Below are 15,266 nucleotides of genomic sequence, written 5' to 3'. Positions count from 1 at the left end.
GCTGAAAAGCATGGAGATAAAACTTTTAAACTAAGCCTACAGTATCTAATGCCAAAACTTAGTTTTAGTTTTAACAGAATAGGAAAGGTTTAATGCAGAACTAAACCCTCCTCTCCATTTCAGCCAAGGAAGCTGCCATCTTATCCTCTTGTTTGACCTGCAACTGCCAACAGCACATGTGATCAATTATGACACCAGCCATTTGTTGATCTGGCAGTTAGGTTGAGAACACAAGCAAATGTGACAGTTAGCATTCCTGTCATGCCGGGAATGTAGACTTTATCAAAGAGTATGGGCTCATGCACACAATGCCAGCGCTACAAATGCCCATTTAGCCACATTTTTACATTAGCGTTATTGTGCGTTTTTCCGAGTTTTTTGGCATTGGAGTTTTTCTTAATAAAAAACACTCTTTACAATGTAAAACACCCCTAAAACCGCTAAAGGAGCAGTAAAGGAAAAAAAAAATGTTTTGCTGAAATTACTGTTTACAGGGTATAGAGGCATAATAGTTAACTGATTCCTTTTAAAAATGATTAAAAATATATAAAAATCAATCATATAATGTGCCTGCAGTTTAGTTTAGTTTTTAAACTAGTTTCATGTTTCTGTGAAGTACAGAGACACACAGAACAAAAACAAACAAACACAGGGCAGTCTGAATCTGATTGGTTCTGAGGAGTTTTAGACACACAGTAATCACACCTTCTTGATCATGGACCACAGTGAGAAGCTCGCATGAGTTTTTTCATAAGGAGCCAGACAAGCAGGAAGTGTGGAGATCAGAGAAGGATTACAGCTACTTCAAAGCAAAAACGAACAATGAGGACATGAAACCAGGACTGCAGAAAGGTAAAGGAAGCTATTTAGCTAAAAAAAAAAAAAAAAAATCCTTTAGTGACCCTTTAAATGCGGCTTGGCGCGTTTAGCCACTTTTTTTTACTGCTCCTGGAAGCAAAGGCTGACATTTTTTTTTTACTGGCCCTAAACGTTAAAAATATGTCAAAACGTCCCCAACAGCTGCTGGAAAAACGTCCTGTGTGCATGAGTACTCAAATCGATGGGTTCAGTTCTGCTTTAACCACCTCCAGTCCAGGCCTTTTCTGGCACTTTTTGTTCATATGTAACAAACAGTATTTTTTACTAGAACATTACTTATCACTCCCAAACATTAAATATATTTGAATGCAGAGGCCATAGACCAGTGGTTCTCAACCTTCTAATGCCGTGACCCCTTGATAAAGTGTCTCGCAGCAGTGACACTTATGCCGAAATCAGGAGATGGTGACTCCTCCAGCCCATCCCACTTCACATTCCTCACCAGCCAGCTGACCTCTAGTCTCTGCCTCAGCCATGCTGTGAACTGAATGGGCGCCTGCAAAGAGGCCGAGTGGGCGGCTGTGGGCTCCAGGAACAGCCCAGCTGGGCAGCCACAGGCTCCAGGGACAGCCCTGCTGGGTGGCCGCAAAAAGGCTGGGAGAGTGGTGCGGGCTTCAAGAATAGCCCAGGATTCGGTGACCCGGCGGGTCCCGACCCCCAGGTTGAGAACCACTGCCCTAGAGAATAATGGTATTTGCGCAGCGGTTTTACAAAGGCAATTTTATGGGGAAAAATACACTTTTTGAATTATAATGCAAAAAAACAAAGGACCAGTTATTTGTAGAATATAGAAGATAATGTTACGCAGAGAAAATAGATACCAAACATGTCACACTTTAAAATTGCGCACGCCCGTGCCACGGCGACAAATAACGTGAATGTTACCATTTATAGGCAACCCTTTAAAAACCTTTACAGGTTACCACATTAGATTTACAGAGGAGATTTGATGCTAGAATTACTGCGTATGATCTGTCGTTCACAGTGATACCTCACATGTGTGGGACGATCGCTGTTTGCGTGCACGCGGGACCGATATGCACGGTCACCTTTGCACACGAGCATGGGAGAACAGGGGCACTTTAGTTTTGTTTTTTTTACATTGTTGCTTTGTTTCAATGGTTTTTATTTGAAGTTTTCAAATTTTCATGGAAAATGGAAAAGAATACAAAACATATATACAATTTTGTGGCAGTAATTACGCTCCTCTCATTAAGGCAACCATACACCTCCTATGATACAGTACTGACATAATGCCTTCAGGGATGCTTCACTGTTGCTTTATTTATTTTATTACATTTATTGCTGTCACAAGGAATGTAAACATCCTTGTGACAAAAATAGGCATGTGACAGGTGCTCTTTATGGAGAGATCTGGGGTCTACAAGACCTCTGAATTTAAAAGCTCTCAAAACACCAAGATAGGCGTTTTTAAATGCTTTCAACTTTTCAAAAATGGTGCCGAATGTTTCAGAGTAAACCGGAAGTGATGTCATGTCACCGCTTCCAGGTTACTATCACGAACAGCCGATCAAAGCTGATTACGGCTTTGCTTGGCTGTCCGACCAACCGGCAGATGGGGACAGAAAAGCCGAGCAAGCCGCTAAAGGTGGCGGGTTTGTGAGGTATGTCCCCTCTCGCTGCTTGTAATTGAGCGCAGATTATCTATCTATCTATCTATCGATATAGATATTTATCAAAAAATACTTAATTTTAATTTAAATTTTTGATATCTCTCTCTCTCTCTATCTATATATATACACACACATACATATATTATTATACAGGATTTATATAGCGCCAACAGTTTACTCAGCACTTTACAATATAAAAAAGGGATACAATACAGTTACAATACAATAAAATACAAGAGAATTAAGAGGGCCCTGCTCAGAAGAGCTTACAATCCATTAGGGTGGGGCAGGTGGTACAAAAGGTTGTAACTGTGGGGAATGAGCTGGTGGAAGTGGAAAAAGATTAGTTGGAGACGTTATGGGCTTCCCTGAAGAGGTGAGTTTTCAGGGATCGCCTGAAGGTAGCAAGAGTAGGGGATAGCCGGACAGGTTGAGGTAGTGCGTTCCAGAGGATGGGAGAGGCTCTGGAGCAATCCTGGAGACGAGCATGGGTGGAGGAGACGAGAGAGCTTGACAGTAGGAGGTATTGAGAAGAGCGGAGAGGACGGTTTGGGATATGTTTGGAGACAAGATTGGTGATGTAGCTCGGGGCAGAGTTGTTGATGGCTTTGTAGGTTGTGGTTAGTATTTTGAATTTAATTCACTGGGCGATCGGGAGCCAGTGCAGAAATTGGAGGGCAGGTTTGGCAGACACTGAGCGGTTGGTAAGGTGGATAAGTCTGGCAGCAGTATTCATGATAGACTGAAGAGGGGATAGCCTATAGAGAGGCAGGCCAATAAGAAGAGAGTTGCAATAGTCAAGGCAAGAGATAACAAGGGAGTGAATGAGGAGTTGGTTTCATTTGTTAAAAAAGGGGCCCTTTTTTGAGATGTTACGAAGGTGAATTCTACAAACTTTTGACAACGATTGGACTTGAGGCTGAAATGACAAGTCAGAGTCTAGAATTATACCTAGTATACACACACACACACACACACGTACGTACGTACGTACGTACGTACGTACGTACGTACGTACGTACGTACGTATACACACACACACACACACACACTATATGTTCTATATACATTTTTTTCATTTATTTCTTGAAGGTGGGACACTGATGGAAATTGAATGGATACTGTACAGTATATGGTTTACATATGAATTGATGTTCTTTATATAGATATACGATATTAACTTATTTTTGCATTGATGAAGCATTTTAGTATTTAATTCTACCTACTGGTGCTTCAGAAATATGAAGGAATCTATGCAGGGAATAAAGTGTTCATTTGGTAATCGGGATCAAACAAATCACTCTACTGGATTCCTGAACTATGCGATTATTCACATAAAGAACAGAATTGCATGTAAATAATCAAATGATCCAAACAATTGAGTTATTCCTTCACATTAATTTTTAGTGCAGCTTTCTGAATGGCTGCTATAGCTTAATTTGCAGTATAATCTTGCAAGGAAGATGCAGGAAACATTAAAAAGCTGCACTAAATCGAAAATATTTTCCTATATGTTCAGCGCATACTTCTTACTGGATAAAAACTTCAAAATTATACCTAAATATGTTCTCTCCCTGCTGTGGTTGTGGAGAGTGTCCCTGCGTTGAATGTAAAAGTCAGGTTGGTAATCTTTGTGACAAGCATCTTGGAATAGAATAACCCAATGGACAACAGTGGAGCGTTATCGGGCCAAGTGAAGCAAGCATTGATGTATTGTGCCCCTGGTCAAACAAACCATATGGCAAACACACAGACTGCTGAGGCTTGCTATGTCATTCAGGAGACGGTTTGTAAGAAAAGCAAAAGTGCTGGAAAACCAGGTTGAATTCTTTGAACGGGCGCTGATTTGTTAATTTCCCTACTGCAGTATGAATATGCTTTGACCGATGTCTATTGCTAGCAGGTGAAGACATCTTCCTCTGGTTTAATTTGGGGAAGGGACAATCATTACAAGTGCACAAATTCACCCATCCCTACGTCTGATTACCATTACTAAGGACTTGTTCACACCGGATGTGTTGACATAAAAAAAAATCTGCATTTCCGGTCAAGAGAAAATCAATTGCTCTTATAGCAAAGCAACTTCAAACCAGTGGACGGTTTTTCAACGCACTGGAAATACGTCCAGAGTCCTGCACCATGTATGCGTTGCTATGCATTGCGCTTTTCAAGCCAGTTCCAATGGATTTTTTAAAAATGCAATATTTCATCTTTATCTAACAAAAGGTATAAAAACTCCCCTTCTGAAACATCTTATAACAGCTGAAAAATCCTGTATTCCAGCACTTTAGTCCCCGTGAAAAAAATCAGGAGGATAGAATCAGGGAAATTCAGGGAATGGAAGACCTTACTATGTCAACCAAGGAACTAGGAGAAATATTAGAAGATTTTGAACCCTTATTTGTTTTACAAAGTACAGTCCCCTCTGGCCTCATAGGGGTAATTTCTTAAGGATAAGAAAATAAAAATAAAAAAATCGGGCACACATTTTTGTCCGAGGAAGAATCGTACGATTTTCTGATAGTGTGTACACAACTTTTGACAGCCGATTCCGACCTTCTGAACGAAAATTTCCGAAGGGACAAACTCCTTAATTGTTCTCGTACGGGAACAGAATGAACGATTTTCACTTAATGTGTAGCGTTTTCGTAAATCAGAAAAGAAAGACGGCGCATGATGAGAAACAAACAAAAAAAGCCTTTGTCGCACAATAACTTTCGGACATTATTTCCTTCCTTGGTTCAGACTTGTTGTGAAACAATGTGGAAAAAATCGGACAATCGTTTCTTATAGTGTCAACCCCACTTTAGATCTTTGTTCTGTGGTATGGGACATCAACAGGATGGCTCTGAGCAAGGAGGGGGACCCCAATTCTATGTCTTGGTATTTTTCCTTTCCCTCCTTTTGACCTGTGACCCAGTTTGTGTTATTCCTTATACTCCCCTTTCTTTATTTTCTTTCCCATCCCAGGTTTTTTTTTCCCCCAATTTCTAAAAGCATTAAGAAAATTAGGGAACAGCAGTTGCCAAGATTTTAGACATTATACTGTACAGTAGGGCTGCACATGTCTCAGGTTTTGTACATTTGTGTAATTTTTGGTATTTTTTCCTTTCCCCCCTTTTGACCTGTGATCCTGCTTGTGTTATTCCTACTCCCCTTTCTTTTTTTTCTTTTTTCCTTAAATTTTTTAAAAGCTTTTACCATTAAGAAAATGAGCGTACAGCAGTTGCCAAGATTTCAGGCACTATACTTTACAGTAGGGTTGCAAATGTCTTAGGTTTTGTACATTTGTGCAATTTTGTTGTCTACACTTTTCGGGGATTGGGCAATTCTTTTCACCTTACATCTTGTATACATGATTTGATCTAAGGTCTGTCCAAATTGGTTATGTTTATATTCATATTTTTATTACTTGAAGTATCATTTATGACTACTAATCAATTAATCAACAACTAATCGATTATGAAATTAGTCGATTACTATTTTCATAATCGATTAATCGGCCAGTTCACATAATGAGGTTAAAAGTATTCCTTTTATAGTACAAAAAAGAGCAAATCCCTACTGTAAATATTACTTTCACTGTCCCACAGTAAAAAATGAACCCCTTACAGTAGCGATTATTTGCTCTTTTTGTACTAATTTTTGTTTTTTTTTAAACCCATTATGTTACTAAACATCTCAGGCCTGGGTCACACCTGTTTTTGGTGTTTTTTGTAGAAACACACTACAGTTCATTTACATCGTTTCCTATGGGACACAATCACATCCATGCTTTTTTTTCAGCTGCTGCGTATTTGGAAAGGGTAAGGACTTTTTTTAATGCAAAACGCTGCTATTTTATTTTTTTGGTTCAATAGACTTCAATGGAGAAGAATGTAATGCGTTTTTGCGGAAACTTGTGTTTTTAATGTGCCCAACAACAAATTGGCCAAAGAAGTAAAAATGCAAATCGCCACAAATTCACCTTTTTTTTTTTAAAGGTTATTAAATCGATTATTCGAAACAATAATCGGCCAACTAATCGATTTATGAAAATAATTGTTAGTTGCAGCCCTATTTATGACTATGTTTTGATATATGGCAGTCAATACACACCTTCTGTAATGTATCATTGAAAATTTAGAATAAAAATAACAAAAAAATATATATATTTTATTTGTAACTACAAAAAAAAAAAAAAAAAAGGCAAATAATAAATGTTTTCCAATTTAAAAAAAAATATATATATATTTCTGTGCCACCATCCAAGTTGTAACTTTGGTTTAAGTTTCACCAGTTCATCTCCAGCATCCCAGATTATACTAAAAAAAAAAAAAATCGGGAAGCACTACAACAAGGAGAGAGAGAGAGAGTCAGCTCTAGCACAGCAGTATAAAAAGTACGGCCGTTAAACTCCAGCAGAAAAAGAAGCTTAGCGCGGACATGAAGACAGCTGTAAGAAAGCCAAGACCCCTAATGCACCAAGCTAGGTCAGGGCTGACCCCGGTGCCCTTTCTAAGCTGCGCTGCAGGACAGAATGCAGCAGCTGGGAAGGAGGTGGAGGAAAACAAAGGGTGCTGCCAACCTCGGGGTTTTCGGTAATTGTAAAAAAAAAAAAAAACACAATTCAGCGGATGGACCTGTTCCACAAAGGCTGCAGCACGGCTTCTGAAAAAAAAAAAAAAAAACCTTTACCGACATGAGGAGAGAGAGCTAGGAATCTCCTTTTCAGCGCTATAAAGGTTAACAATCAGCTGTCCTTATTTGATGAATATTGTATGCTAAGATGCTCTGCACTGACAGGGAAGCAAAGCTGCAGACCGATTTACAGTAAAAATGTATTTAGAATCCAGACAGCCGACAAAAAGCTGCTTTTAAAATTCTGACTTTGTCAAACCTTTAAGACCCCCAGAAGACCCGGGATGGAAACCGCTCCCCACCGACGCGTCCCCGCCTATCATCAAATGTACGTCAAGTTAACCTGCAAGAGTGTCTACAACTGGCTGACCTGATGGAAAATTAAAATATAGCTCAGAATTGTGTTATTTATTAAACTAATAAAATAAAGCTCAGAGTATTAATTTTATTTGTATTTATATTATACATTCACATCAGTTCTCTGCCCTCAATATAAACTTGTTCTCTAAACTGCATTCTTAAAACTTCTCTTCTGATACGTATAGATAGGGGGCAGGTGATAACCTAAACCCGCCCCTACCTATACTTGGTCTGGCAAAAAAAAAAGAGCACTGGAAAAACAAAAGAAATGCAGGAGTGGAACCAAACATGCCTACCAAACCAAAATACCACCAGACTAGGTGCGGACCACATCAAACTGTTTTTCCAGTGCTCTTTTTTGCCAGACCAACTATAGGTAGGGGCGGGTTTAGGTTATCACCTGCCCCCTATCTATTTGATTAGCACGCCTGTGCTCCTCTTTAGGAGGCTTTAAAAATCATAGCTAGGACTGCAGTACACGGAGTGCCTTGACGTTGGCCTGCAGCTTACCCAGGAATTTGCAAATACATGCAACTAAACCTCTGTTTTTAATTACATACAGTTGGACAGATTAATTTGGTTTAGTGCTTTTTTGGTTGGTAACTTTGAGCCTGGCTATTATGGAAACATTTTTTTACAGCCATTTTGTCTATATAAGCAAGCAATATGGGGGTGCATTCATATGCCCCTGTTGAAGGCTTCTGTGGCCGAAACGCGTCGGGTAAAGCCATTGAGCACCCCATATTGCTTCACCACGTGATCACTTTTTTATGTCATTATTTTTAATGTATGACTTTTACTGAATAAACCTCATATTGGTTTTATTGACCTGCGCTATTGGAGCCCCCTTTCTTTTATTTCATTCCATGGTCTGACTGAAGCTTCAGCTAAGTCCATTGTTTGTACTCCTGGATACACGGCCTAAGGATTTCATCCGGAATCTGTTGCGGTTCTACAGCACGCCGTTTGAACATCGCTGGTTCCCGATGCCCATGCCAGTTGGAGTCTCAACTATAACTTCCATTCTCTACCCGGTTGCAGTGGTCCCGGTTTCCAAATGACCACAACGCCCTTTTGACTTATTTGCTGTATAGTATCAGAGTACAACTACATCTGGTAAGCGTATTTACACCTACCATACATCTGATGTGATTGTGATTTTCACAGATTTCTGCAGGCAACCTGATCACCTGTTTGTTCTTTCAATCATCGGACATCAGTCCACCCCACACCTGTCACCAATTGTTCAATTGATGTTTACTTCAAGTTCCTATTAGAGACTTGGTTATGTTCTTTTCTTATATGGAACTTTATTTCTGACTATCTAAATATCATTTGATATGTGCACATGCACCATTTAATGTTGGTGCCTCACCTGGTATCTTACATTGTATCTTTAGGGCTCAATTTTTTGTTCACTTTTCAGAACGTCCCGGAAGCACACCGCCCCAGTGTGAAAGCACACACTGGGGAGGCTTTTTTCATGCACTATTTTTAGCCAGAGAAATGCCTTCAGTGTGAAAGGGGTCTAAGGTGGGTCTAAAGGCAGAAGGTCTTTTATGTTAATGCAAAAAAAACTTTTGTGTGCAGCAGCCCCTCTAATACTTACCTAAACCACATCTCAATCCAGCAATGTTGCACGAGAGCCAGCAGTGTGCACCATTGGCTCCTGCTGCTGTCAAAGTCAGTGAGCCAACGAGGAGAGGGGATATGGCCGAGCCGTGGTTCTGCGTCTTTACAGACTAGGCAGCTTGCTGTGGGGGCTCTCGGCAGGAGGGAGGGGCCAGGTGCGGTGCCAGGGGACCGGAGAAGAGGAAGGATCGGGGCTGCTCTGTGCAAAACCACTGCTCAGAGCAGGCAAGTATAACATGTTTGTTATTTTTATTTTATTTACTTTAAGAGAACAATGCTGCTCCTCCATAGATATAGTGAGTGGTTGTGATCACCCTAGGACAGAAAGTGTGTTACTGGTAGGTTCACCAAATGAAATAAATAAAAATTATATATATATATATATATATATATATATATATATATATATATATATATATATATATATATATATATATAATAAAAAGAAAAGGGTAATCACCACCATGTCAGGTCTGGTAAGCTGCAATATATAACATTTTTGATTTTTGGGCTTAGATACGCTCTAATTCTTCTGGAACCACAATACTACTGCTACCCAATCACCCCACATTTCTTCATTAATATCTTTGAAAAAAAGAGTAAACATTATTGAAAAGGAAAACAAAAAAACTGGTCTGAACAATAAGATGTCATTTGATTGGTTGGTAGAGATTTATGTACATTGACTACAGTCTTTGTAATGAATGCACCTGTAATGCCGCGTACACACGGTAGTTTTTTGTGATGAAATAAAACAACGCTTTTAAAAACGTCATTTAAAATGATCGTGTGTGGGCTTCACATCATTTTTTGTCTTCAAAAAAACTACCAAAAAAAATTTTGAACATGCTTCAATTTTTTATGTCGTTTTTCAAAATGTCGTTTGTGTCATAAAAAATGATCGTGTGTGGGCTAAAACTACGTTTTAAACCCGCGCATGCTCAGAAGCAAGTTATGAGACGGGAGCTTGAATGGAACAGAGTGCCGTTGTACGTGTTGTACGTAACCGCGCTTTGCTAGAGCATTTAGAAAAAACGATGGTGTGTGGGCAACGTTGTTTTTTTAAAATAAAGTTTGAAAAACGTCGTTTTTTTTCATGATAAAAATGTTTTTTTTACAAGACAAAAAACGACCATGTGTACGCGGCATAAGGGTTTATCTGGGGTCTGAACAAGAACATCCTCCCTGGAATTCATAAAGGGTGTCAGAAGCTCTTTAGAAATCGATCTCACAGTAGTACAACAAACGACAGAACTTCAGGTACTGGTCAGTAAGGAATACTTGAATCTGTCACAACTCTGACCGAACGGTCTCCAGCACTATTGGGACAACCAAAAATGAAGAGTTTACTAAAGTGCCAAAAATTCTTGTATGACAGAATACAATTTTTTAAGTGATGTCATGTATTGTAGTGCATTTTCAAACGACAAACTGTACTGATTAAATGCAAACTGTAGAAGAAAAATGTCGATGTTTGTACCACCGGATAATATCAGATGATATGTCATGATTGGCTCTCGAAAGTTGTGTACGGACGATCAGATTGTCGTATGATCGATTCAAATGAGGGGTTTTTTTTGTACGGTTTTCTGATCCTGTGAACGAGCCATTAGAAGTGGTGGAGTTTTACAAATCAGAAAAAAGTAATTGAAAAGTTGAGAGAATTATTGAAACCTTTCAAATATATACGGTTCAGAGAAACAAAAAAAAAAACAAATACAAAGATTATTACAAACATGGTGGCAGTGGAGGGAGGGTTGCATGCAGAGGGCAGAGCTTAAAAGGGGTGAAAGTGAGATGTTAATGGGTGATGCAGAGGTAGATAAAGGCTGAGCTCTGCACTCTTTGTGTAGCACACCCCTAAACTCTGTACTCTGTGTGTAATCTTAATTTCCCCCCAACCTCTGCAAGCTCTACATAATGCACTACTGGTATTTAGTGCCCCCTTTAAGATTATACCACTATAAAGTCAGGTACACAAATAAAAATTAAAATAAAAAAACGGCTGATATTTGGCCCGTGCATGCTAAAAAAACAGAAGCCAACCGGCTCCCGATCATTGCTCTCAGCCAATGGCGAAGAGCACTGATCGGGGTGACCCCCCCAGTCAGAACAAGATGGCTCAGCAAGGGAGATCGCCATACTAACTTTGCATAGTTCGTACATCAGCTCAGACCAAAACTGACAGTTTTTTTTTTTTTTTTATTCAACCAATGAGGTTGAACGGAAAAAAGCCAATAGTGTGTACCAGGCTTTAGTGAAATTTGACCACACCCACTATTTGATGTGGATTGAAAGGGTGAGTGTGGGCGGGTGTGTGTTGGTGCGGGTGGGTTGTTACATAGTTAGTCAGGCTGAAAAAAGACACAAGTCCGTCCAGAAAAGACACAAGTCCGTCCAGAAAAGACACAAGTCCGTCCAGAAAAGACACAAGTCCGTCCAGAAAAGACACAAGTCCGTCCAGAAAAGACACAAGTCCGTCCAGAAAAGACACAAGTCCGTCCAGAAAAGACACAAGTCCGTCCAGAAAAGACACAAGTCCGTCCAGAAAAGACACAAGTCCGTCCAGAAAAGACACAAGTCCATCCTGAAAAGACACAAGTCCATCCAGAAAAGACACAAGTCCATCCAGAAAAGACACAAGTCCGTCCAGAAAAGACACAAGTCCGTCCAGAAAAGACACAAGTCCGTCCAGAAAAGACACAAGTCCGTCCAGAAAAGACACAAGTCCGTCCAGAAAAGACACAAGTCCGTCCAGAAAAGACACAAGTCCGTCCAGAAAAGACACAAGTCCGTCCAGAAAAGACAAGTCCGTCCAGAAAAGACACAAGTCCGTCCAGAAAAGACACAAGTCCATCCAGAAAAGACACAAGTCCGTCCAGAAAAGACACAAGTCCGTCCAGAAAAGACCCAAGTCCATCCAGAAAAGACCCAAGTCCATCCAGAAAAGACCCAAGTCCATCCAGAAAAGACCCAAGTCCATCCAGGTTGTGCTTGAGTTCCTGTACCTATTTTCTCTGAAACAGCTTATATTCTGATCTTATGCCATAACTATAGAAGCCTATGTATTCAGCTTACATGGCTGCCGTCAAGTACATACAGTATATATTTACAAACTAGACACAGGAATGTTTCTTTTAACCACTTAAGACCCGAACCATTATGCAGGTTAAGGACCTTGCCCCTTTTTGCGATTCGGCACTGCGTCGCTTTAACTGACAATTACGCAGTCATGCGACGTGGCTCCCAAACAAAATTGGCGTCCTTTTTCCCCACAAATAGCGCTTTCTTTTGGTGGTATTTGATAACCTCTGTCTACAAAAATAGAGCGACAATTTTGAAAAAAATGCAATATTTTTTACTTTTTGCTATAATAAATATCCCCCAAAAATATATAAAAAAAAATGTTATCCCTCAATTTAGGGCGATACGTATACTTCTACCTATTTTTGGTAAAAAAAAAAAACGCAATAAGCGTTTATCGTTTGGTTTGTGCAAAATGTATAGCGTTTACAAAATAGGGGATAGTTTTATGGCATTTTTATTAATAATTTATTTTTTTACTACTAATGGCGGTGGCGATCGTCGATTTTTTTTCGTGACTGCGACATTATGGCGGACACATCGGACAATTTTGACACATTTTTGGGACCACTGTCATTTTCACAGCAAAAGGTGCTATAAAAATGCACCGCTTACTGTGAAAATGACAATTGCAGTTTAAGAGTTAACCAATAGGGGGCACTGTTGGGGTTAAGTGTGACCTAATACGTGTTTCTAACTGTAGGGTGGCGGGGCTGGACGTGTGACGTCATTGATCGTCTTTCCCTATATCAGGGAACAGACGATCACTGACACAATGAAGAACGGGGAAGGTGTGTTTACACACACCTCTCCCCATTCTTCAGCTCCGGTGATCGATTGCGGGACACGGCGGCGATCGGGTCCGCAGGTACCATGGGCGCGGTTACGAAGCTTTGGACTGGGTCCCCACGGCTGGGCCTTAAAGAGACACGTACAGGTACGCGATTGTGTCAGGCCGTGCCATTCTGCCAACGTATATGGTTGGTAGGGGGTCCTTAAGTGGTTAAAGTATTAACACTTTATTAAAAGATTATATTTTTTTACTTTGCATTCATAAAAAAAAAAACTGAAAAGACCATGGATCCTCTTTGAAATCAGCCCACACATGTTCAGTTATTACTGACACAAATGTCTTTTGCGCAAAGTTAACAAGTGCAATTACATAAAGGAGAGCAGGTATATTTTTTTTTTCTTAAAAACATTTCCAATTACCCTTTAAAAAAAAACGTTAAGCCAATTATGAAGAATAAGACGCACTTAACTCTCAGGATACCCAGGTGGGGGCACTGCGTGTTCGTTCTACACAGGAGGAGTCTGATGCACACAATTCATTAAATTGTGGCTGGCCGTAATAGTAAGGCTTAAAGGATTAAGAGATGATTTATTAAATATGTAGCACCCTGTAAAACCCCCTAGTACATAATTACAATGACAGAACATGACAATGGTCTTGTCAATCACAAGTACAATTCCCACCTAATCTTACTACACCGCTCTTCCCTCTCCATGTCACAAGAGCTCAGTAAATTAGAGACATATTTTTGTAGTATAACATTTCTACAAGTGTCCGAGAATAAAGTTTTAATGATCACAATGGAAAGCGAGAGCTCGGTGCATGTCCCTGTAAAGTGGCAAGCTGCCCCCCTGGCTGCTACACTAGCAGTCTATTAAAGTGGAGGTTCACCCAAAAAATCTATTTTTATCATTAGATTGAGGCTAATTGTGGGAAGCAGAATCGGGTTTTTTTTTTTTTAATCAAAGCAGTACTTACCGTTTTAGAGATAGATCTTCTCCGCGTCTTCCGGGTATGGGCTGCGGGACTGGGCGTTCCTATTTGATTGACAGGCTTCCGACGGTCGCATACAGCGCGTCACGGGTTCCCGAAAGTAGCCGAACGTCGGTGCACAGGTGCCGTATAGAGCCGCACCGACGTTCTGCAACTCGTGATGCGCTGTATGCGACCGTCGGAAGGCTGTCAATCAAATAGGAACGCCCAGTCCCGAAGATCATACCCGGAAGCCACGGAGGACATCTATCTCTGAGGCTAGGTTCACACTGCTGCGAATTCAAAATCGCGGTAAAATCTCGCGATTTCGCGGCTGCGGTTTTGCCGCGATTTTGGCCGCGATTTTAGAGACATCTGTGCAGGTAAATCGCGGCCTGAAATCGCAAAAAGTAGTACAGGAACTACTTTTTGAAATCGGTGCAGCGCCACAGATGCAGCGTCGCACCGATTAGGACGGTGCCATTGCCGACAATTGCCGCCAAATGCCGCCGATTTGAGATGCGATTTGACATGCGAAATCGCATCTCAAATCGTACCCAGTGTGAACCTGGGCTAAGCCTATGTTCACATTGGAGCGATTTGTCATGCGATTTGAGAGATCAAATCGCATGACAAGTCGCAGCCTATTGGCAGCAATGGCACTGTTCCAATCGGTGCGACACCAATTTTGCGGCACCGCATCGATTTGCAAAAGTAGTTCCCGCACTACTTTTGCCGATTTCAGGTGAGATTTCTATAGACATCTGTGTATGAAGCCACACAAATGTCCATCAAGTAGCACCTGAAATCGCACTGACCTTGCTACTTTGAAATCGCGCTACTTCAAGTAAAGTAGCGCGATTTCAAAGTAGCATCAGTGTGAACCAGGGCTAAAACGGTAAGTACTGCATTGATTTTAGAAAAAACACCTGATTCTGCTTAGTAAAATTAGCCTCAATCTAATGTTAAATAAAAAAATTTGGATGAACCCCCGCTTTAAAGAAAAATTGTATTTGGAGATAACAAAATAAAAAACATTTTTTTTTATCTACGCAAAGTAGAAATACAGTAAAAACCTTGGTTTGAGAGTAACTTGGTTTGAGAGCGTTTTGCAAGACAATCAAAATGTTTTAATACATTTTGCCTTGATATACAAGCAATGTCTTGATATAAAAGAGTAGCGTCATGTCACAACGGAGTATAAAAAAAAAGAAGAGAGGATCCTCTTAGGCCCCGTACACACGACCAAACATGTATGCTGAAACTGGTCCGCGGGCCAGTTTCAGCATACA

General features: G+C 40.4%; 1 protein-coding gene across 4 annotated transcripts in view; it reads right to left on the bottom strand.

Annotated features, from left to right (window-relative positions):
* The window catches only part of WDR7 (WD repeat domain 7), a 583,445-nt gene that overhangs the window by 397,896 nt on the left and 170,283 nt on the right, over positions 1-15,266 (bottom strand). The window lies entirely within an intron of this gene.

The sequence above is a fragment of the Rana temporaria genome, chromosome 1 (genome assembly GCF_905171775.1).
Source record: "Rana temporaria chromosome 1, aRanTem1.1, whole genome shotgun sequence".
NCBI classification, from domain to species: domain Eukaryota; kingdom Metazoa; phylum Chordata; class Amphibia; order Anura; family Ranidae; genus Rana; species Rana temporaria.
Note: the sequence above shows the minus strand (reverse complement) of the source record. Positions and strands in the feature narration are given on the sequence as shown.